This window comes from Neovison vison, chromosome 12 (genome assembly GCF_020171115.1).
Source record: "Neovison vison isolate M4711 chromosome 12, ASM_NN_V1, whole genome shotgun sequence".
Lineage (NCBI taxonomy): Eukaryota > Metazoa > Chordata > Mammalia > Carnivora > Mustelidae > Neogale > Neogale vison.
The window spans coordinates 64,235,773-64,259,567 of record NC_058102.1 but is presented as its reverse complement, the minus strand read 5'-3'; the positions used below and the strand labels follow the sequence as shown (position 1 = coordinate 64,259,567).

Genomic DNA, 23,795 nt, shown 5'->3' with positions numbered 1-23,795 from the left:
CAAAAACTGACAGATTGCAAGGAAGTGTAGGAAATTTAGTAAGTGGAGATTTTATTACCCCACTTTCAACAATAGAACAACTAGATGGAAGATTAGCAAGGAAACAGAAAACTTAAACGACACTATAAGCCAACTAGATCTAACAGCTAGTGATGGAGCACTATATCCAATGACAGCAGAAGACATGTTCTTCTCAAGTACGCATGGAACATTCCAGGCTAGACAATATGCTAAGTGGAAAAACAAGTCTCAATAGGTTTAAAAACATTAAAATCATACAAAGTATGTTCTCTAATTAGATCTAAAAGATGAGCTGGAGCACCTGGGTTGTTCAGTGGGTTGAACGTACAACTCTTGATACCAGCTCAGGTTGTGATTTCAGGATCATGAGATTGAGCCCCAGGTCTGGCTCTGTACTTCTTATGGAGTCCGCTGGAGATTCTCTCTCTTCTTCTCCCTCTGCACCTCTCCCCACTAGCACTTGGGAGATCTAAATATGTATGTTTGGGATAGTATTCATTTATTTAAGAAGAGAGAGAGAGAGAGCGCAAGAGTGAGCCAGAGTCAGGTGTTTCAGGGAGGTGGCAGAGAGAAAGAGAGAAGCAGACTCCTGGTTGAGCAAGAAGCCTGATGGGGGGCTTGATTCTAGGACCCTGGGATCATGACCTGAGCCGAAGGCAAATGTTTAACCAACTGAGCCATCCAGGCACCCCAATAAATAAAATCTTAAAAAAAAAAAATCAACCATAGGACTCCCTTCATAACCTTCATCCCAGAGACTTGGCATATGGAAAAACATATCAACGTAGGACTGTTCTTGAATAGTACTGGGGGAACTTTATCAGAAACAGAACACATCATGAAGCAGATCATTTTTCCAAGAGCCTCAGAGTACATAGTAGGTGGCTAGACATGAACAGCTTCTACCCAAGACCATGGAAACAGGCCTAGGCATACCAGGAGACATTGACTGGCACAGCCTTGTTTGTCTCTTTCTCCTCATTTTCTTGGCTTTCTTTTCTCTCTCTGTTAGTTTAAATCCTTTTTCTTTTTCTTTTCTTTTCTTAAGTAGGCTCCATGTCCAGCACAGAGCCCAATGTAGGGCTTGAACTCACAACCCTGAGATCAAGATCTTCTTACTAGGGCACCACTTCCATTATGAGGGCTCCACTATGATGCCATAATTACCTCCCACAGGCCCCATCTCCAAATACTATCAACATGGGGAATTAAGGTTTCAACATATGAACTTGGTGGGGGGGGGAATAGAAACATACAGACCATAATAGCCAGTATCAACAGGACTGCCTCCAGTGGCAGTAATCAGCACTGCAAAGCATTTGGGCATCCCTCCCACTGCAGCTTGCCTCCGGTGGTAGGAAACTGCACTGCCACTCCTTCCAGTGTCCTAAACTGCAGCTCACCAGTGCCTCCAGTGGTGGGATACTTCACTGTCACTCCTTCCAGCGTCTCCCATGGCAGCTCAACACTGCCTCCAGTGGCGACAAGCTGCACAACCTTGCCATCCATGGTCTCGCTCTTCATCTCAACACTGCCTCTTGTGTCTGTCACAAGTACTCCTTCTGGCATCCATTGCACTGCAGCTGACCACTGCCTCCAGGGGTGGGAACTGACATTTTCATTTCTTCCAGGGTCTCGCAATGTGGCTCATCACTGCCTCCAGTGCCTGCAAGCTGCACTAGCATGCCTCTCAGCAGCTCTCCCAATGCAGCTCAGCACTGCTCCAGTGACAGACTTCTGCACTGCCATGGCATCAAGTAGCTCTCATCATTCATCTTTCCACCACTGGAGGCAGTGATGAGCTCCAGTGCTACAGATGCTGAAAGATGAGGCAGTTGAACCTTCCGCCAAGGGAAGCTTGGTGGGCCAGGTCTCTGGGGAGGGAAGCCTGAGAACCCAACCTAGAGTCTGGGTTAGGGCATGGGGTGTGGCAGGCCCCATCTGCCAGTGCTGAGGCAGGCTCCCCAGGGGGCTGAGTCGAGGGTGGGCTTGGCTGGCGTTTGGTCTAGAACTAGAAGATGTGCCGCTGGAGCTTCCTGACAATGGATGCAGTGGATAGACACAGTGCAAGGCATGGGAAGGCAAGGTAGTGCAGATTCCCTCCTCTGGAGGCAGTGCTGAGTTGCAGTCTGAGGGACCATGGAAGGCGTGCCAGTGCAGCATGAGACCAGTGGAGGTAGTTGTGAGCTGCACAGTGCAGGTTCATGCCACTGGAGGGAGTGAACTGCAGTGTGAGAGTCACTGGAAGGCATGGAAATGCTGCTTGACACCACTGGAGGTAGTGGCAAGCTGCAGTGTGAAAGACGTTGGAAGAGGAGTCGGTGCAGCCGGTGGGCGCTGAGGGCAGTGGCGAGGTGCTGGGTGAGAGACCCTGGAAGGTGAGGCACTGTAGCTTGTTTCTATTGGAGAGAGTGGTGAGCTGTATAGTTTCTGTTTCCCCAGACTCAAGAGTGGTGGTAATAACCCCTGGAGCAGTCCACCCACTCAGCATTGTGCCCCATATACCCGGATTTGGTGGTAATGGGCTGTCAGGATGGTGCAGGAGGGACCTCCCGGTGGGGGTCTGGAGCTGGGAGAAACCAAACCCTACTCATTTTCTCTGTTTATTTATGGCTTTTGAAGGTATTTGGAACACCTCTTTCCTAGGTTCTCACTTTGATTAGAAAGGGAAGATGAGATTTGCTTGGTGTGTGTTTTTAACGTAGAATGTATTCCTTCATCTAACAGTGTTTATTCCACTGGGCCTAGGCTGTAGTGGAATGGCCAACATTTAGAGTTAGGTGGCTGTTTGCAGTCAGACAGAGACTCGGATTATGTCTTGTCCTTTGTCAAAGGTGATGTTTCCTAATTGATTAGTCTTTTCATCCAAAGAGTTACAATGAGGACAGAGGGAAGATTCAAAATGATTCCAAGGAGATTTGATGATTTAAAAGTGAAGCTCGACTCTCTAATTTCACTAAATGGATTATGTATATAGTTGGATATGCCATATTTTCTCAGTAGTTTCATTGGTGGTGAAGTCAGAAGGAGAGTCCTTGGGAATTCTTCTGGATGGAGGCATCCTGGTGGCTTCAAGGGGCTTGACATCAGGAACTCAGGAACTCTAGGGTAAATTTCTGTAGCTCTTGCCTGATACTGGGTGAGTCAGGTTATCCCACACATTTTCCATTTCCTCCTTAGGAAATTGCTGGCAGGTAATGTTCTGCTTAAAGTGGAACCCTCCTGCACTGTCAGTGGGAATGCGGGCTGTTGCAGCCACTCTGGAACAGAGTATGGTGGTTCCTCCAAAAGCTAAAAACTGAACAACCCTAGGATCCAGCAATTGCACTTTTAGGTATTTACCCAAAGGACACAAAAATGCACATTCAATGGGGTAAAAGCATCATAATGTTTATAGCAGCATTATCAACAATAGCGAAACTACAATGTCCATTCACTGAAGAATGGAGAAAGCAGATATGGGAGATACATATATTCATATATATATGAATCTTCTTCCTCCATATCCCACATCTTCTTTCTACACATTTTTATATATTTATATATATATATATATATTTTTTTTCCACATCTCTCTCTCTCTATATATATATACACAATAGAACCCAGCTTCAAAAGGAATGAAATCTTACCATCTGCAAGGATGTGGACAGATCTAGAGTGGGTTAAGCTAAGCAAAAATCAGTAAGAAAAGACCAATACCCTATGATTTGACTCCTATGAATTTCAGAAAGAAAACAGATGAGCATAGTGAGGGGAGAAAGATAGGCAAATGAGGAAACAGACTGCACCTTAGAGCACAAATTGAGGGTTGCTAGAGGGCAGGAGTGTGGGGGGGAAGGGTTAAATGGGTGATGGCTATTAGGGAGGCACTTGTTGTGATGAGCTCTGGGTATTCTATATGGGTGAGGAATCACGAAATCCTACCCCTGAAGTGTCAGGGACCGCCTCCGGCCCAGAAAATCCCCGCCATTACAAGATGGTGCTTGGCTCACTGCCAGCAAAATACGCTGCAAGTAAACAACAAACATTCTGTTGAAGCCCGCCTAAAGGAGGACATAATCATTGGCTATTTCAAATTTAATCAGCATAGTAACAGGACTCTCATTGGCTCTCCCCATTGCTTGGCCCCTTATTGGTCACCCTGCTTGCTGATTGGTCATGTAAACGTATATAAGTGTGTAGACTTGCGGAAATAGAGAGAAGATACATCTGAACCGGAGCTTCTTGTCGTCTTTGTGGGTCGAGGGCGACACTGAAGCAAAGGGATTATCACTGTATGGAAATGAACTGGAATTGAAGTCAATGAAGAAAAGAAGACCATGTTCTGCTTCATGAAGAGTGAGGTAAAGATGGAGTGATTTTTTGTTCTCCTATTCTGTAGATGATCATTTTCTTTTTTTTTTTTTAAAGATTTTTTCTTTATTTATCTGACAGAGATCACAAGTAGGCAGAGAGGCAGGCAGAGAGAGAGGAGGAAGCAGGCTCCCTGCAGAGCAGAGAGCCCAATGCGGGGCTCGATCCCAGGACCCTGGGATCATGACCGGAGCCGAAGGCAGAGGCTTAACCCACTGAGCCATCCAGGTGCCCCAGATGATCATTTTCAAACATGCTGTGGTAGGATGTGCAAGTTTCTTATTGCACAGGGAGTCCTCAGAAAGCTCCCACGAAAGACTCAGATCTCAGAGCATGTACATGTTCCGCTGATACGTTCCTTACACTTTGCCCAGGTAGAAAGGTAAGTGGAGAGAAATAGGACAGAAGAGGAAAGGAGGTGTTAAGCATTCAGGAGGTAGCCTACTCCCTTTCTCATGAAAGCCATGGGCCAGTGTAATTTTGGAAGGAGTGGGAGGGGGAGATACTAGGATGCTGGAGCTTTGCAGCAGACAGGGGAGTTCCAGGTCTGCCTAGAGATGGCAGGGGTCCTAGAGGAGAGCAGAATGCATTCCACAGGAGGCTGTGGGCAGGGCTGGCTCCAGGGGTGGCTGTTTGTCTCCCATGTGACAGTTGTGACAGGTCAGGGCTGTGAGCAGGTTTCTGGCTGAGGACAGGTGAGGCGCGGGTGGAGAGCTGGCAGAGCCCCTTCTTCTGTGCCACCGGCCTCAGCCAACACGCATGAGCTCTTCGTTTGTCCCTGTCCCTCCAGTTCAGACTTCTCTGCGTTGTCAGGTCAAGACGTTGGTTTGGGCTTCTTTGCCTGGTGGTGAAGTTTCAAAAGTTTGGTGGTTGGAATGACGGTCATCAGAACATCTGTTCCTCTTTTATTTCCTGCTCTCCTTTCAATCATTGAAGTGAAAGGGCACTCTGTGTGTTTTTCCTTCCTGTTTTCATTAAACAATGGGAAAATAGTTTTCTGAAATAGTCAAAGAATCTGTTGTGGAGGTTCATGTTTTTCTTTTCCGTGAACCACTTTCTGATATTTGAAATTATTTTTGAGGGATGCCTGCATGACTCCATCGTTAAGTGTCTGCCTTCAGCTTAAGTCATGATCCCAGGGTCCTGGGATGGAGCCAAGGGTTGGGCTCTCTGCTCAGGGGGAAGTCTGCTTCTCCCTCTCCCACCCCCCTGCTTGTGTTCCCTCCCTTGATGTATCTTACTTTGTCAAATAAATAACCAAAATCTTAAAAAAAAAAAAAAAGGAATAATTTTTTAAAGTAAAGCGCAACTTCAGAGCTGTAACCCGGTGCAGTGCCCTCTGTGAGGAGGAGAAATGAGGGAGGAATATACATTGTTTAGGAGCCTGGGGAGTGGCTCATTGTGTTCCCACTGGAACACAAGCCCTTGTTAGCTGTCCCTAGTGGGGTGTGTGTGTGTGTGTGTGTATGCCTGCTCACCTGGTGGCCCATCCTAGGCTCTGAAACCTGACCATCCTTTTGACTTGAACTGGGGAACTGATGAAGAAAACAGAATGAGCCCTGGAGGGGGCCTGCATCCTTTGCACTCAGTCAACTCAACAGAGCAAAAGAACTCATCACCTGTGAGGCATGTCAGGATCCCTGAGGGTATGGGTTTTGCTTCCTGGGAAGAGGTTCTGTCTTCATCCTTATCTGAACCAGAGCCATGTGGTCTGGTTATGGAGACCCAGACCTTTATGTGACCACATCATTCTTATTCCTGTTATTTTAAGAAAACAATATAGACATTGACTTTGAGATCCAAATATCAGAAGGAAAAACACAAGGTAAACCATGTCTATGAGGACTGAACTAGAAAGAACACGGAATACTGTTTGGACAGAAGTGTGCTGTGCCCACGTAGTGTCTGATTCTATCTTTTTCCTTACTTCTCTGAAGGGAAAATAAATTGGTGACTGGAGCTTGGTGTCTAACTTGAAGGAACGGGAGACAAGAGATTTGAAAGAGCAGTGTTCATGCTGACGTGGTGCTCCATGCCCAGTGAGTGAGGGTTTGAAGCTTGGAACTGGAAGTATTGGTGTTCAGGGAGGATGTGGTCCGAGTTTTCTGCACACAGAGTCGCTCAGCTGGTCTGCCTAGATGGACCCGTTCTTGCCTTTTGAAGGGCAGCTTGAATGTGGCTTGAAACCCTAGGGCACTGGAGGAATGATCTGGAAGGGACACCTGGGTGGGCCAGTGTAGACAAACCCAGGGAATTTCAGAGCTAACGATGCACACGTTTCTGAGTCTGGAGTTTGCTTCTCTGTGAGCAGCATTGCGCTGGGGAGGAAAGCAGTCTCTGGGTCTTAGGAGTCACCGTGTCAGCAGGTGTGAGCCTGGCAGGGGAGTCAGATCAGAGAGCTGGGAGACTGTGAGGCCATGGTGAGACCTTTGCTCTTGACACACAGGCCAGCTTGCTCCAGGGATAGGACTCTGCTCCCCAGCCAGCCCTCCTGCTGCAGATATGATAGGAAACTTGCTTCCTGTTTGGTTCTCCAGCCCTCATCTCAGCAGGCGGCTTGATGGGAAGCAGCCCACAGGCAGTATTACGGATTCTTGCCCACTGTGCCCCTTGCTTCCTCAGACAAGGCACCACTGGTATCCTCTGCTCGGTGCCTGTGAATTCAGTCCCCAGAAGCACTTCTTCCAGTGCCACACCCCTGAGAAATCCTCCACTTTCCTGTGCTGTGTGGAGGAGGAAGGTTTTCATTTGGAACTGAAATCTCAGCTCCTGCCATGAGGTTCCAAGGCCACATGGCACACCAGTCTTCTTGAAGCTCTAGTTCACATTGGGCCTGATGTGTGAGACTGAGACCAAATCTGGGCAGCCTGCTGCTGTTGCTGCTGTTGCTGCTGCTGCTACAGGTTCCTTCCTGAAAGTGTGCAGCAAAGCCTGGTCAGTGATAACATTCCAGGAGAGAGGGACAGGTGCACCATTCTGCCCCAGCACAGAAGGATGCCAGATATAAATCACAGGTGACTGGTGCAGGGAGGAGAGATGTCTGTTTCCCAGGACCAAGCCGAGATTTTAGAAGACATCTTCCATTCTTAACAGATTGAAAGAATTAGTTTCGTTTTTAAAAATTCAACAAAGTCAGGGGCGCCTGGGTGGCTCAGTGGGTTAAAGCCTCTGCCTTCGGCTCAGGTCATGATCCCAGGGTCCTGGGATCAAGCCCTGCATCGGGCTCTCTGCTCTGCAGGGAGCCTGCTTCCTCCCCTCTCTCTCTGTCTGCCTCTCTGCCTACTTGTAATCTCTGTCTGTCAAATAAATAAATAAAATCTTAAAAAAAATTAAACAAAGTCACACTTTTCATCATCTCTGCCATGATCTGCAAACATTGAATGAACAGGTTTGACCAGGGGAAGGAAGAACGGGCTTTGCAGTGGGGTTTGGGGCACTGTTTACTCACCACTGCCCCCATGTGGCCACTCTCCAGATAGCACGTGGCAAGGGAGAATAGGAAGACTGAAGAAGGTTGGTCCCTGAAGTCCTTAGCTCCTAAAAACCATGCTCTAATTTACGAGCAGTATTCTACATCGAGTATCTCTTAACTAGATATGAAGGTTAGGGTCAGGGTCAAGTTACATACATTAACTTGTCCCTCGGGACAGCTTTTTGTATGCCAATCTTACCTGCCTAAGGTGTTTTTAAAAAATACAATGACCTGTCCCTGGAAATAGGTTGCTAAACATAACTATTGTTTCGTCTTAGCTGAGGACCAGGAACTGGTCCTGTAGGTCCTTCGCAGATGGCATCTGTGGTCAGCTGGACATCTCCACCCGACAGCCACATGCAGCTCAGCCCATCCTCTTCTCTGCTCAAGGGCAGTAAACAGACAGGCCAGGGGCAGGTGGGACTCCCTCCTGTCAGGCATGGCTTGCTTCAGACATGTAGAGAGGCGGACCAGCTCCCATGCACATGACATGTTCCTTTGGTTCCTTGCTGTCAGCCTCCCCTTTCTCTCACTGAACCTTTCTGTCCTGAACCTTTAGCTCCTGGGAGAACTTGGGTTTACAGATTTGTGTTGACATTTCCAAGTGTAGATCTGTGTTCCTTTGTTCCCTGTCCTGGGGTTGGAAGGGAAGGCGGGAAAAGTCATCCTGCTCTGAAAGCAGCCAAAAGAAAGATCAAGTGTGCTCCACCCCCGACACCTCAGGTTTGAAAGCAATGGCCCACTACATGCTTTGTGTTCTACACAATCAGCCTTAGAGACTCACGGATGCATATGACATGACATCGCACTGAAAGAAATCTCGTTACCGAAATTTGGCTTTGCAGAAGACAGTTTAGGGACACTGCCCCTCGCCTGCACTATCATTTCTGGCCTGGCCAAGGCCAATGGCATTGGATCAACAGATGGATCAGCAGATCATCATCTTGTTCAGGCCAAGACCATGAGCACATTTAGGGTTCTCCTGAGTTAGCCCAGGATCTAGCATGTGTGGGCTTCAGGACGAGTCTGATTGAACCCTCAGTAATGTTATGGAGCACCTGGCTTCCTGGGCCCTCTGTGGCCCTGGCACGGGCCTGGCCTAGGCCACATTTGCAGTCACGATGGAAAAGCCTAGCTTTTTCAGTCATTCTCTACCCTCTGTCAGCATGTGCATTTCCTACTGAATGTGTCTTTGCAGACAAACTCTGAGAGGGCTTATGGCTTGGGACACCATTGACATCCCAGAGTCTTGTTATAACCAGTGTCAGAAGTTTCTGTGGCCCTGACATGACCTTGGTTCCCAGAATATGCCCTGTGAAGAGTCTCAGGAGAGCCTGGGAGTCCAGGAAAGGTCAATGGGTAAATGAGGCTGTAGCTAAAGCCACTCTGGGGGATCATGCTGGAGGCCACCTCCCATCGCAGTCTGGCTCTTTCACTGATTGCCAGTAGGATGTAGGAGAGTCCCTTCATCAGAGCTTGAGGCTCATCCTTTCTAAAATGAGGAAATGTTTTTAGATGAATTCATTCATTCAAGACTATGGAATGAATTCCTAGGAAGTTCTGGGCAGTCTCCAAGAAGGATTCTATCTCAGGACTTCTGACTCCCATCGTCCCTGCTTCTATGGAGTTCCCCCATTGGACACAATGTCTGTCCCATGGAGTTTCCCCAGGACAACACTGGGCTAGCCAGTGTCTTCAGGGTGTGCCCCCATGCCATCTGTTGTGGCTGAGGGGCCATGAGCAATTCTGAACCCAAAGCAAGGTTTTGGCTGTGCTGCCTTACTTGCACACAAATAGCAGTGCCTGGTTCACGCCTTCACTGCCACAGCTGAGCTGGCTCAGTGAGGACCTTGCCCAGGACACTAGCCCCATGACACTGTGAGGGCACTCAGGGTTCACAGTAAAGTCACAAAATGTTTAACAAGGGATTCTACATCAGGGTAGATGATGCAAGGTATCATTTCCAAGCAAACATGACAAAAAACATTTAAATGACAGAATGGTAAGTAGTTCAACGTACTCTCTGTGATGGCAGTGATGGGAAAAGTGAATGATGGGGTCAGAGAGGGGAATGGGAGTTCCAAGAAGGAGGCTGGAGTTGTCGAGGGGTAGCGGGTGTCTCGTGGAGTATGGGACCAGGAGGCTTGTCACGGGTTCCAACAGGGTAGCATCAGGGTGTGTGCTAAGCCTGACCTAAGACCTCCTGGGGGCACTGGGGGTATCTAGCTCCAGAGGATCTACAGAAATGCAAATTGGCCTGAATTCTTGTAATTTGGGAGTGGAGTATTTTGGATTTTCCACATAAAGTATCATGTCATCTGGGAAGAGAGTTTGAGTTCTTTGCCAATTTGAATGCCTTTTATTTCTTTTTGTAGTCTGACTTCCGAGACTAGGACTTCTAGTACTACATTGAAAATTAGTGGCGAGAGTGTTTGTCCCTGTTGTGTTTCTGCTCTTAAGAGAAAAGTCCTCAGCTTTTCCTCATTGAGAATGGTATTCGCCGTTGGCTTTTCATAGATGGTTTTTATGAAATTGGGGAATGATCCCTCTACTCCCCAAAGAGTTTTAATCAGAAAAGGGTGCTGTATTTTGTCAAATGCTTTTTTCTGCATCCATTGAGAGGATCCTATGATTCTTGTCTTTTATTTTATTAATGTGCTCTATCATGTTGAGTGATTGGCCAATGTTGAACCACACACTTGCATCTCAGGAATAAATTCCAGCTGGTCGTGATGGATAATCCTTTTCATGTACTGATGGGTCCTATTGGCTAGGATCTTGTTGAGTATTTTGGCACCCATGTTCATCAGTGATACTGCTCTGTAATTCTCCTTTTTTTTTTTTAAAGATTTATTTATTTATTTATTTGACAGAGAGAGATTACAAGTAGGCAGAGAGGCAGACAGAGAGAGAGAGGAGGAAGCAGGCTCCCTACTGAGCAGAGAGCCCGATGCGGGACTCGATCCCAGGACCCTGAGATCATGAGCTGAGCCGAAGGCAGCGGCTTAACCCACTGAGCCACCCAGGCGCCCCAGGTCTGACATTATTCTGATACTTCTCCCTCCATCCATAAGAAATCTCTTCCCCTGGGCTGCTTTCTGGATTGTTTTCTTGGTTCTAAGGTTTGCAAGTTTTACATTTTTAATTCTAATAGCGTATTTATAGCTGACTTTATATATTCTATGTACACCCTCATATGACCTGGTGAATGGTCACAATTATCCCCTGAATTCTTATTCTTTTTGTTTCTCTTGTTTTATAACACTTGGTAGATTTTCCAATGCAATGTTGACTAGAGTAGCATTGTTTGAAGATTTGAACATACCTTTCTCAATATCTGATAGAAAAAGCAGGTGAAACATTGGTAACAAATGTGACCTAATTGATATATATGGAACATTACACATTAAGTACAGAATACATTATTTTCAAGTGGTCCTAGGATATTTACCCAAGTAGATAAAATGTTGGGCCATGAAGCAAGTGTACACATTTTAAAGCCTGAAATTAACTAGATTATATTCTTAGACCACAGGAGAATTGAATCATAGTCATAATGAAAAAAAAGTTGGAAGTCCCTCAATATTTAAAAATTAAATGTGACTTTGCTACATATCCTAAGGGCCAGAGAGGGAATCACAAGGGAAATTTTCAATCCTTCCTACATCAGAGCTTGCAGACAATGGCATTCTATCTGTGAAGAGCAGTGTAATTAGCTAGACAGGGATTGAGCCTTAAGTCAGAGTTCTGCCTGTTCCAGCCACACCTGGCAGCCTTGGCCTGTGGTCCCCCCACAGCTGCCCTTTTCAGTAGCCCTGAGCTAATGGGGACAACATGGCTGCATGGAAATGGGAAGCTCCCCACTCCTAGTGAAGAACGGTGCTATTGTCTTGTCCTCACCAGTCCAACAGCATGTTCTCTGAGTGAAATATGACACAGTAACAGGTTCTTGACCTTCCTGAAGGCTTGAAAATCATCTTGTGAGTCATCTCTTAGAAGCATGGATTCAACATGTGTTCTTTCTTCTGGAAAAGAAATAGACCCCAATTGTAATCATGGCTTCCTGAGCACCTGCTCTTGAGAGCCATCACACCGGCTCTTTCTGGAATTCTCCCTCTTAAACTTCCAAACTATGGTATAGATATTATTAGTCACATTTTCTAGATGACTAGACAGGGGCTCAGAGATGACTTGAGTCACAGAGGATTTCAGTGTCAGAAACCTAAGTGGGATCCCCAAACTGACTCCAAATGCCTTGTTATTTCAAACATGGTACTATTTCCCTCTTGTCTCTGGTCTTCTGGATCTGGAGACATCTCAAGTCTTAGGATTTTCTTGTTGTGTGGTCAACTGGAATGAATTCAGCTGGCCTTTTTACCTCTCCCACCATGTTCACTAAGCGTGGAGGACCTCTGAATAAGGTATGCAAAGATACCTAGGAATAGAGACGTTATAATACTTTTCTGATATTAAAGTTACCGAAAGAACTATTTTTTTAAAAAAAGTTTCATGTTCTGGTATGTTCAGAGGGTGCTGCAAGACAGGTCTGAAATAGTATTTAAAAACACTCAGCTTAGCCTCCTCTACAAAGCGAGACAATGCTTATAAACTTCACTAAACTATTCCCTTACCCATGATTACTTACTTCCCAACCATTGTAGTGTTTATATGGTATGACTACGACTTACATAATCGAAATCTTCAAGGAAAGAACTAAGACAGTGTGTCCAAGCTTTAAGGGGACTTCATGTTTTGATTAGTGTGACAATGAACTACTCTGTTTTATTCTGTAGTCTAAGCAAATGGTGCCAGACATCTCTAAGTGGGAGGTTCTAAAATTCTGACTTTAAATTATTTGTGTGCTTCAGAGATTCGGGCAGGAGAAAGGGAGGAGCCTAGCTTCTGTGAACACCTCTATTACCTGTGTTGACCATGGAACAGGTAGCCTTCTGTAGGCATCATTTTGATTTCTTAGTAGGATTGTTAAAGATACTTTTGTCTCAATTTCCTCTCGTTGGTAGTGTTTAGAATGGTAATGGAAATTTTTGTCTTTTACCATCCCTGGGCCTAGATCCTGGGCTCCCAGGGAAGCTATCCTTTAACATATTACCAAGCTCAAAATGACTGGGCAAAACCTCAGAGCATGGGCCTTATTTCCATCCCAAGCACATGTTGTACATCTTCTTTGGGAAGAAAAAGAGAACCAAAGAAATGCTATTGCAAACATAAAGATAAGAAAAACAAAAGGACCTCTCCTGCTCCCATAAGATTTAAGTCATACTGACTTGCATGTACTGAAAACATAAGAAAAAGTCTGTAACTTTCTGGAACGTTCTTCGTCACGATGATGTGTCACTATGTATGCAAAACAAAACAGAATGAATATAGGAACCTGCCCCAAATATTCCTCCCCATGAGTACTCCCTCCCTTGTGAAGATTGTGTCTTTCAGGCAGCTGTCTTGACTTGGGTTTGAATAAAGCTCTCTTCTTTTCACTCCAAAATGTTTAAAGGGGTTTGTTCTTTTAGCGTTGACAATGACAATATATTTTCTTTTCAAGTGAAAAATCAGTGTTCCTGGTTCACCACTCCAACAGCACAGAAGGACAGTTGTTCTTCATCCTGGAGCTTCCCTACAGAACCAAGCATATGAATATATATTCCAGCACAAATGGGCTCATCCTAGAAGGATGCTCCGAAGGTCTGAGAAGCACTATTCACTCCATGGGTGAGACCCGAAGGTGAAGCTCCTCCTGCTTAGAGCATTGCTTTTTGGGTCTTAAAATTGCCTTGGAAATGTGGGAAACCATTGCATTTCATTTTTTTCCCCCTTTCTAAGATTCTATTTATTATTTGACAGAGACACAGTGAGAGAGGGAACACAAGCAGGGGGAGTGGGAGAGGGAGAAGCAGGCCTCCTGCTGAGCCGGGAGCCAGATGCTGGGCTTGATCAGAGGACCCTGGGATCATGACCTGAGTTGAAGGCAGACACTTAATGACAGAGCCACCCAGGTGCCCCAACCATTGCGTTTCCTAAAGCCCAAGCCTGGGAAGGTCTGAGAGCGGCAGACCTTGCCAGGAGCCAGGAACAGCTCCGCAGGCAGGGCTGGTGCAGAAACGGAAGGGGCAGGGTTCTGAGGGTGGTCTGCAGCCAGAAGGGTCTCCAAAAGGGACCAGCTGTCTGCGGGAGGGGGAGCCCTGCCCACGACCCGCCCATAGCTGCCCCCTGGAGCAAGGTGTTCCAGCGAAGAGGCGTTGCCTCCAGGAGTGTACCGGCAACAGCGAGGAGGTGCTGATATAAAGGGCGGGTTGCCTGGAACAGGCAGGCACGGCATCCAGTGAGCTCAGGGCACTACCCTCCCTGACTGATGAGCACGTGGGGGTGGAGCTGTGTCCTCCCTGGACAGACCCAGAGCTGGCTCTGCTTGCAGAGGTTAAGCAGGTACAGGGGAGCTGGGAGAGATCCTGGGCGGCTGTTCTGCTAGGGTGAGTGCGGGCTGTGCGCTGGTATGGGGGTCCCGGGGATAGGGGCCTCCACGGGCGCCTGAAGCGAGTTCATTGTGAGGACTCAGATGGGTTTGCTTTTTCCCTTGAAAGTCTCTTCTGCCCCATGTCCATCAATTGGCTCTCTCCCCCAGACCCCTGGACACCAGGGCGCCCGCTCACCCATGCTTTTGTGGGGTGGGCTGCAGACATTTCAGGGTTTCCTCTGTTCCCCAGAAAGAGTGCATGTAAAGACAGCCCACAGCCCCCAGCTTCAGTGGGGTGCCTCCCGTCCCCTGGCACAGTGCAGGTAATGGACCTTGAGCAGCACCCCGAGGTCAGCAGGGTGTTTCCTGTTCCACACCCCCCACAGGTGTGGCGCCAACAACCCCAGAACAGTTTCACAGCTTCAACACTTTGCGCCCTGGCCACGGGGTTGGTGGTACTGGGCTGTCAGGGTTGTGCAGAGGGTCCTTCAGGTTCCTGTTCCCCCAGGCACAGGTGTGGCTCTAACAAGCCCAGAGGTATCCCCCAGCTTTAGTATTGTCCCCCATGTTCCCTGGGGATGGTGGTAGTGGGCTGTCAGAATCCTGCTGGAGGATCCTCCAGGTTCCTGTCCCCCCTCCCCCACCACATATGTGTGGCGATAACAGCCCCAGAGCCATACCCCAGTTTTAACATTGTGCCCTGTGTCCCAGGGGATGGTGGTAATAGGCTGTCAGGATCCTGCAGGAGCCTCCTCCAGGTGGGGGCCTGGAAGCTGGAGGAAACCAGACCCCACTCAAGTTCCTTGAGGAACAGGTGAGTTGAGGTGTTCCTTTGGAAGGATAATTTCTCTTTTCCAAAAAAGACAAAGTCTTGGGCTACTTTATAGATTCTTTAAAAAGACTTTATTCATTTATTTGACAGAGAGGGATCACAAGCAGGCAGAAAGGCAGACAGGGGGAGAGAGAGAAATAGAGAGAGGAGGAAGCAGGCTCACCACTGCACAGAGAGTCTGACTCAGGGCTCCATCCCAGGAGCCTGAGATCATGACCTGAGCCGAAGGCAGAGGCTTATCCCCCTGAGCCAGCCAGGCGCCCCAAGTCTTGGTCTACTTTAGAATGTTGATAATTACTATTTAAGAAACAAGTATGTGTTTCCAAAAAAGAAAAAAAAATAAAGAAAAGAAAAAAGAAAACAAACAAGGATGTGTTTTCCCTTCTCCCAGGAACAGAAGCAGGTGTGCCGGCCTTAGGTCAGAGGGGCCTTCTCATCCCCACCTGACAACACTTCTCTGATCGGGCTCCACAAGACCCAACATTTGGAACAACAGCATCTGAATCAGTCCTACAGCTTGTCACAGGACGTCAGTGTTCTGAGAAAGCAGCAGGTGCATTGGGCGCAGTGTCACTTAGGTGTCAGGACTGGAGGTAAGACTTCTTTTTAACCAACACCTCCTGGGCTTTTCTCTTTTCTCTAGATGAGGCAGGAAGTAAAACTGAAGTAGCTGTCAGCATTCTGGCTTTGCTGCAAGAGTTACTTAGTGTCCGTGCGGGTAGAATATTGCAGGGCATACCATTTTCTCTGTTCATTTACTGCTTACAAAATGTAATGAACATCTGTTTCTTAGGAAATCACTGGTATCAGAGAAGGAAGATGAGATTTACTCTTTGTGTGCTTTTGACGTATAATTTGATCCTTACTCTAACAGCGTTTATTCACTTGGGCCTGGGGTATGGTCCTAGGCCAACGCCTAGAGTTAGGTGGCTTTTTGTGGCCAGATAGAGACATGGATGATGTCTTGTCATTTGTCAAAGGTGATGTTTCATAACTGATTAGTGTTTTCATCACAAGAGTTCCAATTAAGGTAGAGGGAAAATTCAAAATTATTCAAAGTAGGCTTTTACCGTTTAAAGCTTGACTTTCTAGTTTGACTAAATGTATCATCTAGATATTTTGATGTACCATACTTTCTCTGTAGTTTCTTTGGTGGTGGAGTCAAAAGGAGAGTCTTTGGGAATTCTCCTAGATAGGGTCCCGCTGGTAGCCTCAAGGGGCTTGGCGGACTTCAACCTGGGGTGAATTCTGGAACTGCTTGCCTGACGCTGGGTGAGTCAGGTTATCCCACAGAGTTTGTTTCTCCTCATGAAATTGTTGGAAGGTAATATCTATGGAAAGGCTTTTTACACAGAAACTTTCGGGCTAATGAGGAGCAACTAACAATGAGGTGATTTGGGTTGTATTATTCTGTAAATATAACCCCTGCGTTAGGCTATGGTATTTGATTGCACAAGGAGTACTCAGAAGTCTACAATGAAAGACTCAGATCTCAGAGTATGTTCATGTTGCATTGATACAAGACTTACAGTTTGCCTAGGTAGGAAGGTGAGTTGAGACACACTAGTGAAAGTCTTGGGCCATTGTAATTTTGACAAGAGGGGGCAATCCTGGAGCTTTGCAGCAGACAGGGGAGTTCCAGACCTGGGTAGAGCTGACAGGGGTGCCAGAGGAGAGTGGGGGTGCATTCTGCAGGAGGGTGTGGGCAGGGTTGGCTCTAGGGGTGGCTGTGTGTCTCCCTTGTGACAGTTGTTACAGGTCAGGGCTGTGAGCAGGTTCCTGGCTGAGGACAGGTGAGGCCCAGGTGGAGAGCTGGCAGAGCCCCTTCTTCTTTGCCACCGGCCTCGCCAACACACACAAGCTCTTTGTCTGTCCCTGTCCCTCCAGTTCAGACTTCTCCACGTTGCCAGGCCAAGACGTTGGTTTGGGCTTCTTTCTTTGTGTGTGAAGTTTCAAAGCCTAGATGATGAAATGACGGGTCATCAGAACATCTCTTCCTCTGGTATTTCCTGCTCTCCTCTAAGTCACTGCAGTGAGTCATACCTGCTGTTGGAAGGGGCTATCTGTGCATTTTTATTTCCTGTTTTAATTAAACAATGGGAAACAAATCTCCTGAAATATTGAAAGAATTCTTTGTGGGCATTCATGTTTTTCTCTTCTGTGAACCACATTCCAATACTAGAAAATATTTTTTGTAGTAAAGCACAGGGTGGGGCTCTAACAGGGCTCAGTGGCCTTTGTGAGGAGGACACCTGGAGAAGGAGTGTAGGTTGTTGGGTAGCTCAGGGAGGGACTTATTGTGCTTCTAGACAACATTTACCCCTCCCTGGCCGGGGGGCAGGGATGCTTACTTGGTGGCCCATCCTGGGCTCTGAAACCTGACCCAGTGAGTCCCTTCTGACTTGAACTGGGGAAGTGATGAAGAAAACAGAATGAGCCCTGGAGGGGGCCTGCATCCTTTGCACTCGGGCTACTCCAGGGAGCAAAGGAACTCATCACCTGTGAGACATGTCAGGATCCCTGAGGGTGTGGGCTTTGCTTCCTGGGAAGAGGTTATGTTTTCATCTTTATCTGAACCAGAGCCATGTTGACTGGTTATGGAGACCCAGACCTTTACGTGATCACATCAGTATTCTTATTTTAAGAAACAAATCAAGACATTGACTTTGAGATCCAAATATCAAAAGGAAAAATATAAGGTAAACTACGTCTATGAGGACTGAACTTGCGGTGCCTCTCATTACTATGGCAATGTTGGGTTGCCCTCATGAGAAAGAACACAATTCTATTTGGATAGACGTGTGCTGTGTCCATGTAGTGTTTTATTCTACCCTTTTTCTTACTTCTCTGAAGGGAAAATAGAGTGGTGACTGGAGCTTGGTTTCTGATTTGAAGGAATGGGAGACAAGAGATTTGAAAGAGCAGTGTTCATGCTGACGTGGTGCTCCGTGCCCAGTGAGTGAGGGTTTGAAGCTTGGAACTGGAAACGTTGGTGTTCAGAGAGGATGTGGTTTGAGTTTCCTGCACACAGAGTCGCTCAGCTGGTCTGCCTAGATGGACCCGTTCCTGCCTTTTGAAGGGCAGCTTGAATGTGGCTTGAAACCCTAGGGAACTGAAGGAATGATCTGGAAGGGACACCTGGGTGGGCCAGTGTAGACAAACCCAGGGAATTCTGGAGCTAAGGGTCCACACGTTTCTGAGTCTGGAATTTGCTTCTCTGTGAGCAGCATTGCACTGGGGAGGAAAGCAGTCTCCGGGTCATGGGAGTCACCATGTCAGCAGGTGTGAGCCTGGCAGGGGAGTCAGATCAGAGAGCTGGGAGACTGTGAGGCCATGGTGGTGGGCCTTTGCTCTTGACACACAGGTCAGCTTGCTCCAGGGTTAGGACTCTGCTCCCCAGCCAGCCCTCCTGCTGCAGATATGATAGGAAACTTGCTTCCTGTTTGGTTCTCTAGCTCTCATCTCAGCAGGAGACTTGATGGGAAGCAGTCCACAGGCAGCATTGTGGATTCTTGCCCAGTGTGTCCCTTGCTTCCTCAGATGAGGCACCGCTGGTATCCTCTGCCCGGTGCCTGTGAATTCAGTCAGCAGAAGCACTTCTTCCAGCACCACACCCCTGAGAAATCCTTCACTTTCCTGTGCTGTGTGGAGGAGGAAGGTTTTCATTTGGAACTGAAATCTCAGCTCCTGCCATAAGGTTCCAAGGCCACATGGCATACCAGTCTCCTTGAAGCTCTAGTTCACATTGGGCCTGATATTCGAGACTGAGACCAAACCTGGGAGGCCTGTTTCTGTTGCTGCTGCCGCTGCCACAGGTTCCTTCCCAAAATCTGTGCAGCAAAGCCAGGTTGTGGTGACGTCCCAGGAGAGAGGGACAGGTGCACTATTCTGTCCCAGCTCAGGGAAATGCCAGATGTCATTCACAGGTGACTGGTGCAGGGAGGAGAGATGTCTGTTTCCCCGCACCCGGGCCAGAGGGAGGTTAGGACCCTGGGATGGTTCTCTGCTCAGCTTTCTCAGATAAGCACATCAGGCAAGGGGAGAATGTGTGTGTGCACACCTGGAATCAATGAAGGTGTCTGGTTTCAGGTTTCATGTGCAAGTGGATTCCTCTTATAGCTCATTTTCCTGATGGTCTTCAGGGTGCCGGAGGGGGTCCCGTTGTCCTGGGCATCCTGGCTGTGCAAGAGCTCTGGTCACCTTTTACCCTGGGGCTCTGGACTAGGAAATCAGTGGGAGTCCATAGTAAAAACCATCCGAGTAGGGCTACATTTCCTCTTGCCAAGATGGCCTTATGACTGTGATAACTGGTCTGGAAATAGAAAGCAGTATACAGGGCTGAGGTGCTGAAGGGGGGTGGCAGTGATGCTTGCTATTCACATGGGGGCCTAGGTGAGTCTTCACTAGGAAGGTGATGCTTGGGCAAGTTCAAAAGAAGGTGAATGATATCACACCAAGAGCCTTTTAAATGGAAGGGAAAGCATGTGCAAAGGCCCTGGGTTAGGAGCGTACCACATATGTCCAGTAGCAGCAAGCCCTGTGGCCATAGGAGACAGTGTAGGACATGACCTCAGGGAGGTGACAGTAGGGTGACAGAAAGCCATGTCAGGGCTATGACCCCATGGGACCCTGTTTGACTGGGCCATCCTGGCTACAGTGTTGAGAACAAAGGACACAGCATTGAGGATGGGCAAGGGAGGTCAATGATGAAGCTTTTCCAGGAAGTCAGGCAAGAGATGGGCTACAATGTGGACCAGACAGGCAGCCTTGGAAGGAGAGGTTAGTGCTATTCTGGATGTCTATTGAAGATGGAGCTCACAGGGTTTGCTGATGGGTTTGATAATGGGAATGGGAGAAAGGAGGAATTGAGGTAAGTCCGAGTGCTCATTTCGGCAGCACATGTACTAAAATTGAGTTAAGTCCGAGCTCTTGTGTGTTGTACCAAGTGAGACAAAGGAGGAGGTTTCTGGGTGTAGGAGTTAGTCCATGTTCCACCTGCTGATAAAGGTGCCTTTCACAGTGGACCTGCTGATGTTTGTGCCTGGGAGAACTCTGAAATTCTACCCCCTTAGCAACTTCCAAGTACAAGTCTTTCTCACTTATCTCAAAGTTCATGGTAAGACACTTGGCTTTTTTGAAAGATCTATGTTTTTTACCCAGCTCAAGTAGCAGGAAAAAACCTGAGGAGGATTTCTCTCTTCTGAAAAAAAGTAAAAAAGTGGACATTGTGTTCAGCATCTGTTTTGTGGGGAACCACCACAGAGGCGGCGTGCACCCCAACCAGCTCCTCCCTGGGTGTTGCTCTCCGTGTCCAGCCACCAGAACTTTGAATTGTGTCCTTGAGCATCTGCTGTGCTTTATTTCCATTTATTTTGGGCATCCGTTAAGATGTTGTGTCCTGAGGCCCAAGAACAGCCAAAGAGAAGGAGCTTTTGGTGTCTGATCATGCTCACTCATTTCTCTGTAGAAATGAATGGTCATTCCTTTTTCTGTTTATGCCATTCTGCTGTGAAAGGTTTCCTAGGAACACTGTACTTTCAAGTAGCAGGGGAGCCTGTACCCCATCCTGTAGGGTTAGCTTTCTGTCTCCATGCTGTACAGAACATTCCATGACTTGGTGGATTTTATCACTCAAACATGGCACCTTTGACTACCTTCAACCATTTCCCTCCACCATCCCTGAATCTGGCAACCACTCATCTGTTCTCATTACCTATGTGGACAGTATTTTTTTCCATGTGGAATGTCTATGAGAGCCTCTGGTGTTTGTCTTTCTGTGTCTGAGTTACTTAGCCTAATGCTCCCAAGGTCCCTGTTCCCATGTCTGGTTATTGTGAATAGTGCTGCAGTGAACATGGGAGTGCATGTCTCCTTTGGAGGGAGTGTTTCTGTGTTCTCCAAAGAAATACTCAGCAGAGCAATTACCAGGTCATGCGGTAGTTCTGTTAATTTTTCCTGGAACCTCCACAGCATTTGTCACAGTGGCTGCACCAAGTTCCATTCCTACCAACAGTGCACAGAGTCCCCTTGTGTACACACCCTTGACCACACCTGGTGTCTGTCTCTGGGACGATTGCCATTCCCACACTTGTGATAGCTGATTGCGGTTCTGAGTTTTGTTTCCCTGATGACAATTAGTGATGTTGAACAACTTTCTCTTTATCTGTTGTCTACATGTATGCCATCTTTGGAAAGTGTCTATTCTCATAAATTCCTCAGTTTTAATTGAGTTTTTGTTTGGATTTGAAGGAACATCTTGTGTATTTTGCATATTTGCCTCTTCTCACACATAGGATGTGCAGATATTTTTTCTCCTTGGGGAGGTTGCCTTTAAGGGTTTGATGGTTTCTTATGTCATTCAGAAATTTCAGTTTAATGTCTTTCCACATTTATTTTTGCTTTTGTTGCCTTTGCTTTTGGTGTCTGATGTAAAAGTCTCTTCCCCAAAAGCAGTATGGAGAAATTTACTACCTGTGTTTTCTTTTTGGAAGTTTATGGATTCAGTTCTTATGTTCAAGTCATTCATCCATTCATAGTTTGTATGTGTGGTATAAGAAAGTGGTCCAGTCACATTCTTCTACATTTAGTGTCCAAATTTCCCAGTACCATTCACTGAAGAGACAGTCCTTTCCCCATTGTATATTTTCTGCTATGTCCTAAGTTAAGACATACATCTGTGGGTTAGTTTGTGAAGTTTCTATCTTTTTCTTTCCTTCTCATCACTGATATTATTTTTTTTTTTACATAATTTACATTTGTATTCTAAATGTTTTTCTTTCACTTCTTTTTTATTATGATCATATAATATGTTATTTGTTTCATGGGTACAGGTGAGATCCTTCTGTTTTACATACCACATGGTGCTCACCACAGCACATACCCTCCCCATGCCCATCACCCAGGCACCCCATTCCCTCTCCTTCCTCTCCTTCAGAAACCCTCAGTTTGTTTCCTGAGATTAAGAGTCTCTTTTGCTCTGACTCCCTCTCTGGTTTCATCTCCCCCCCCTTTTTTTTTCCTCATCCACTATGATCCTCTGTCATATTGCTTAAATTCCACATATCTGTGAGATCATATGATAATTGTTCTTCTTTAATTGACTTATTTCACTTAGCATAATACCCTCTAGTTCCATCCATGTCCTTGCAATGGCAAGATTTCATTTTTTGATGGCTGCATAATACTCAATGGTATATATATCTATATAGATCTGCTCATCTGTTGATGGATGTCTGGGCTCTTTGCATACTCTGGATCTTGTGGGAATTGCTGCTATCGACACTGGGTGCATGTGACCCTTCAGATCACTACACTTGTATCCTTGGGGAAAATACCCAGCAGTGCAATTGCAGGGTTGTAGGGTAGCTCTATTTTCACCTTCTTGAGGAATGTCAACACTGTTTTCCAGGGTGGCTGCACCAGCTTGCATTCCCACCAGCAGTATAAAGGGTTCCCCTTTCTCTATATCTTCATCAACACCTGTCATTTCCAACTTGTTCCTTTTAGCCATTCTGACTGTAAGGTGTACACCATTCTGTGTAAGGTGGTATCTCATTATGTATTTTCCTAATACCGAGGGATATTGAGCACTTTAAGGGTTTGTTGGCCATTTGGATGTCTTCTTTAGAGAAATGTCTGTTCTTGTCTTTGACCCTTTCTCTTGATTGGATTATTTTTTCTGTGGGTGTTGAGTTTGGTAAGTTCTTTCTAGATTTTGGACACGAACCCTTTATCTGATATGTCATTTGAAAATATCTTCTCTCATTGTTTTTGTTTTCTTTTGGTTTTGTTGACTGTTTCCTTTGCTGTGTAAATGCTTGTTTTCTTGATGAAGTTCGTTTTTTGCTTTTGTTTCCCCTCCTTTGGAGACGTGTGTAGCAAGAAGTTGCCGTGGCTGAGGTCAAAGAGGTTGCTGCCTCTGTTCTCCTCAAGGACTTGGATAAATTCCTGTCTCACATTGAGGTCTTTCATCCACTTGGAGTCCATTTTTTGTGTATGGTATAAGGAAATGGTCCAGTTTCATTCTTCTGCATATGGCTATCCCATGTTCTCAGCACCATTTATTGAAGATACTTCCCCCCTGCCATTGGATATTCTTTCCTGCTTTGAGGAACATTAGTTGACCCTAGAGCTGAAGGTCCATTTCTGCTTTCTTTATTCTGTTCCATTGATCTCTGTGTCTGTTTTTGTGCCAGGATTATACTGTCTTGTTGTTACAGCTTTGTAATAGAGCTTGAACTTTGCATTGCGTTGCCAGCAGTGTTCGTTTTCTTTTTCAACTTCCCTTTGGCTATTCGGGGTCTCTTCTGTTTCCATACAAATCTGGGGATTATTCATTCCAGTTCTGTGAAAATTGTGGATGGTATTTTGAATAGGGATTTCATTGAATCTGTGGGTTGTTCAGGGTAGTGTAAACATTTTCATAATATTTATTCCTCCAGTCCATGACCATGGAACATTTTTCCATTTCTTTGTGTCTTCCTCCATTTCATTCATGACTATGGTATGGTTTTCTGAGTTTAAATCCTTTGCCTTTTTCGTTAGATGGAGTTTTAAGTATCTTATTGTTTGGGGTACGATTATACATGGGATGGACTCCTTAATTTCTCTTTCTTCTGTTACATTGTTGCTGCAGACAAATGCAA

General features: G+C 46.4%; 1 long non-coding RNA gene across 2 annotated transcripts; it reads left to right on the top strand.

The window, feature by feature from the left end:
• The first annotated feature begins 4,239 nt into the window (after positions 1-4,239).
• LOC122892181 lies at positions 4,240-15,608 on the top strand. Of its 2 annotated transcripts, XR_006381389.1 has the most exons (4): positions 4,240-4,367; positions 13,410-13,576; positions 15,030-15,132; positions 15,542-15,608. It is a non-coding gene; the product is annotated as an uncharacterized LOC122892181 (long non-coding RNA). The 2 variants fall into 2 exon arrangements; XR_006381388.1 differs by lacking the exon at positions 15,030-15,132 and having other exon boundaries at positions 15,542-15,561.
• The last annotated feature ends 8,187 nt before the right edge of the window (positions 15,609-23,795 follow it).